Genomic DNA, 5,431 nt, shown 5'->3' on the forward strand with positions numbered 1-5,431 from the left:
CGGATGCGGCCGGCGGATCGCTCCAAAAACCGCTCAGTGTGCACTGGGCCTTAGAGAGAATTGCCTAAGGTCTCCTACTGAATAGGTGCTGACTTACTGAACAGGCAGAGCCGAGATTCAAACCCTGGTCTCCTGTGTCAGAGGCAGAGCCCTTAAAGGGACTCCGAGCAGTGCCTATGGGTATGCCTTTAAAGGATACCCAAACTGACATGTGACATGATGAGATAGACATGTGTATGTATAGTGCCTAGCACACAAATAACTATGCTGTGTTCCTTTTTTTTCTTTCTCTGCCTGAAAGAGTTAAATATCAGGTATGCAAGTGGCCGACTCAGTCCTGACTCAGACAGGAAGTGACTACAGTGTGAACCTCACTGATAAGAAATTCCCCTTTTTTACCTCTTTCATGCTCTCAGAAGCAATTTTCTGCTAGGAAAATGTTGTATAGTTGAGATTTCTTATCAGTGAGGGTCACACTGTAGTCACTTCCTGTCTGAGTCAGGACTGAGTCGGCCACTTGCATACCTGATATTTAACTCTTTCAGGCAGAGAAAGAAAAAAAGGAACACAGCATAGTTATTTGTGTGCTAGGCACTGTACATACACATGTCTATCTCAACATGTCACATGTCAGTTCAGGTATCCTTTAAGCATACCCATAACTAATTAATTACATCATCACACCTACCAGCATGATGTTTGTAATTATATCCCCCTGGGTTCCTTATATTTCATTGCATTGTGCTGAATCGAGCTGCCAACTTTGGAGAAAAGTCGTCCTGTGTAATACAATGTAACTATGGAAAGATGCATATCATTTTGAAGCTCTCTTTATCCTCTTTCCAATGATAGATAAACTGCCACCCTGCGCCTTTTAGTTTTCGCGATCGAAATTGCCACAGCCGCAATTTCGATCGAGAAAATAGTGAAAACTAAAAAGGCATGAGGCAGTGGTTTATATATCATTGGAAAGAGGAGAAAGAGAGCTTTAAAATGATATGCATCTTTCCATAGTTACTGCACTGCTCAGAGTCCCTTTAACCATTATACCATCCAGCCACCGCTGACAGAATGGTGAGGTCTGGTTTATGTGCTGATGGGGCCCCAAGTGACCTTTTGTTGCCTGGTCTGTAATCCGGCCCTGCCCTCGCAGCAGTTCTGTTGTCACCCATTCTTCTGCTGTCCACTCCATAGTGGTCACTGGCTTCTGCACATGCATGGGTGCATGCACTGCTCATTTGCCTGTGGCTGGGAGTGTTCTGTGTAGTAGTACTGCACTTGTGCAGAATGCTCCCAGGCATGAGAACTCAGCATTGCACGCACACACCCATGCTTGCACAGAAGCCACTTCTGAGGGGTACAAAGGAAGAATGGGTGGCAGCAGTACTGCAGCAAGGACTACACAAGACTTCTAGTCCTGGAGGAGGCTCCAGGTAAGTAAAGCTAAACTGATTTAAAAGGAGGAACTGTAGTGAAAATGACAACATAATTATGTATTGTTTACAATATTCATCTATTGATTATTTAGCAAGTGGTTTCCCATTGTAAGATCTTTCCTCTCCCTGATTTACATTCTGAAATAAATCCCTGATGGTGAGTGACATCTTTAGTTCTGCCAGGTGATCTGCGCGGAATGTTCATTACAGAGTTCTATGCATATTGCTTGCTGGATGGAAAAAGACACAAGTTCCCACAATGCAATGAGGGTCAAAGACAGCAAACTGTCAGGACATCAATATCCACCATACAGACCCTCCTAATCTATTTGAGAAAAGGCAATTATTGCTTGTGGGAAAGGGGGCATCAGCTACTTACTGGGATGTAGATAAATCCCTGATGTAAAAGGAACCCGAGGTGTGAGACCTATGGAAGCTGACATGGATTTTCTTATACACAATACCAGTTGCCTGTGCCTGGCAGTCCTACTGAGAATTCTGGTCAGTTGGGTGTAAATCACACACAGAACAAGTATGCAGCTAATCCTGTCAGATTTGTCATGGACATCTGATCAGCATATGCTTGTTCAGGGTCTATGGATGAAAGTATAATGCTGGGTACACACGTTGAGATTTCCCGCTCAATTCACGGTTCGATTCGATTATTTCAAACATGCTCGATCGGATTTCAATTGTTCCTACCGTCGATTTTGCATACTTAACATAAAAACCGATCAAAAGCCAATCGAGCATGTTTGAAATAATTTAAATCGATTCGTTTGATCCTGCAAATCAATCAGGACATCTCAACGTGTGTACCCAGCATTAGAGGATCAGCAGGACAGCCAGGCAAATCTGAATTATTTAAAAGGGAACAAACATGTCAGCCACCATATCCCTCTCACCTTCGGTTCCCTTTAACGCTCCTTTGTAATTCGCCTCCCATATATCATTTAAAGGACAACTGTAACAAAAGAGATATGGAGGCTGCCATATGCATTTCTTTTTAAATAATGCAAGTTGCCTGGCAGTCCTGCTGGTCTATTTGGTTGCAGTAATGCATGAATCACACCAGAAACAAGCATGCAGCAAATCTTGTTAGAACACTCAGAACCACCTGACGTGCTGCAAGCTTATCCAGGGTCTATAGCTAAACATATTACAGGCAGGGTATTGGCAGGATAGCCAGGAAACTAGTATTGCTATAAAAGAAATAAATATGGCAGCCTCCGTATACCTCTCACCTCAGGTATCCCTTTGAGCTGTGCTGGTGGCTGCTCTTGCTGTGCTAAGCTAGCTGACACAAGCCCAGTCCTAATGCAGTCGGCCACTTACCTACACTTTTAAACTCAGCTCTCCACTCCCTGCTACACACTGCCTCTCCCCACATCTCCCTGTGTGATGGGGGGGCTGCTGCTGTGTGATGGGGCAGTTGTGTCTGTGTGATGGGAGGGCAGCTGCAGCTGCTGGGTGATGAGGGGGGGGGGGGGGCAGCTGGAGCTACTGTGTGACCGGGGGAGGCAGCTGCTGATGGCTGTGTGATGGGTTCTACTGCTGGCTATGAGCTGCTGCTGGCTATGTGCTGCTGGCTGGCTATGTGCTGCTGGCTGGCTATGTGCTGCTGCTGGCTGGCTATGTGCTGCTGCTGGCTGGCTATGTGCTGCTGCTGGCTGGCTATGTGCTGCTGCTGGCTGGCTATGTGCTGCTGCTGGCTGGCTATGTGCTGCTGCTGGCTGACTATGTGCTGCTGCTGGCTGGCTATGTGCTGCTGCTGGCTGGCTATGTGCTGCTACTACTACTGGCTGTGAACTGCTGCTGGCTATGTGCTGTGTGCTGCTGCTGGCTGGGTGTGCTGTGCTGTGCAGCTGCTGCTGTTGTGCATGCACAATGTGTGTCCCTCTCCCTGACAGAGAGTATGTGAGCTCAGCTAGTTAGGCCTCCTTTCCACAGACTGCTGATAGGCAGTGAAATGCCTCTCAAACTCTCCCAACTGCTCACTTCTGCCTGGTAACTGCTTGCTGAGACATGAGGCTAGCTTCTGCTGCTGGAGCAGGCATAAGATGGCAGGTACAGGGGAGACAGGCAGCACGCTGTGGGATTCCACGCCAAAGGAATCCATTTCAAACAAGTCAAGTGCAGGAGGCAGCGCTATTCAAGCTTTTCCCAACCTCCCTCCTTTTGACATCAAATCCACACCCCCTGCCAGTGATTGGCCAAGGGGCCAGTGGAATTTATTGTGACAGGCTCAGCCTCAGCCCATAGTGATAGCTGTAGGCTGATGCTAGTGCCAAGCCCCGCCCACAACATGTTGCAATATGAGTTCCCTGCTGTGCGAGACAGTCCCGCCCCTCAGTTTAGCCAGCCAGTTACTGCAACCCAGCCTCAGCCTTTGTCCCTCCCCTTGGCCAATGATCTCTCCAATTTATTTTTCCCTCCGATTTGGTCCCATGAGGATGTGGTAACGTGAGGATGGTTATGTGAGTGGCTGACTGCAGGAGCATTTCCCAGCATTGCAGAGGCTAGATTGGATCGGAGTAGTGCTTTTCAGCAATGCTAGATTTGGGTGCAGCCGGCGCCTCCATAGACTACAATATGAATCATTCCTATTGCAGTGCTCAGTGAGTAATGTTGGCTCAGTCAGAAGACGGAGCCGAGGTTGCTTAAAAAACACAATAATTCGAACTCCAGCAATCGCTGGAAGCTGAATTATTTCATTCCCCCACTATCCATGGCGGCCTGGAGGGGGAATAATAATTAAAATGGCCCGGACTTGTGCAGAAGCAGGATCAGCCGTATAACAGCTGTATCCTGCGCCCAAGTCTACCGGCGCCAATTTCAAATGTACTCGATTGGATGGCTAAGGAAGCATTGTATAGACAATGGCTATCATTCATAAAGCATTTCCACATGCAGAAATGCTTAAAACAGCTGACTTTACCGCACACGTAGCAAAATCTGCATTCATAAAGGCTCCTTCCACATGAAAAGCTGACATTACCGAGCACAGCGATAAATCACCGCCTTGTGCAGTGATTATTGTAAAAAATGTAACAAAATGTTAATTCATAAAGATTACCGCAAGCGGTATGAGGTCGGAAAGTACCGCTCCCTTGGATGTGACAATACCAATGTTAAGTGAATGGAGACTCAGAACTCCCAGGCAGCTGCAGTAGAGAGGAACACGGAGAAATGTTTCAACTCGGCAGCTTCCGTGTCTCCGCAAGCCTACCGCCAGCCTAGTTCGGGGAATCTCCGCACTGCTATCGCACCTGAACACTTTTTTATGAATGAGCAGCCAGAAGTCTAAAACACCGACAGCAGTGTTTTCCTGCACTGATTCTCCATACCGACAGCACTTTCATGAATGATAGCCAATGGCCTCTATTCATAAAGCATTCCCGCATGTGGTAATGCTCAAAACAGCTGACTTTCCCGACCATTTAGCAAAGTGTGCCTTCATAAAAGCTGTTTCCACATGATAAGCTACAATTCCTGAGCAGTGCGGGAAATTACCGATTTGGGCTCTATTCATAAAACATTTGCGGTAAAAAAAAAATATCTTGGAGGGAAAACACTGCATCGGTATTTTAGACTTTTGTGTGCTAATTCATAAAAATGTTTACACTTGCGATAATAGGTCGGGGAATTCCCGCACAAAACTGGCGGTGCTGCTGAGTTGTTACATTTGCTGGCTGAGTTGATACATTTTCTCCTGCAGAGACAGAGTTAGTATAAAGGAGGCAGCCCCAGCATCCCTTTACATGTGCATTTTTCTGCCTCTCCTCCTGAATCTGCACTGATCTGTCTATTAGTCTTCCTAAACAATCTATTTAATTGCTGTAGCTCAGAAGAACTTCAATCAAGGGGCCCATACACTCAGCTGATTTTCTGATTGATGCAAATCGGTTGGCCAATCGACCGATAGACGACCGATTTCGAACGATTTCGATGGATTCCCATCAAACTGGCAGGGTGGAAAATCTAGGTCGATCTGA

The sequence above is a fragment of the Hyperolius riggenbachi genome, chromosome 12 (assembly GCF_040937935.1).
Source record: "Hyperolius riggenbachi isolate aHypRig1 chromosome 12, aHypRig1.pri, whole genome shotgun sequence".
NCBI lineage: Eukaryota > Metazoa > Chordata > Amphibia > Anura > Hyperoliidae > Hyperolius > Hyperolius riggenbachi.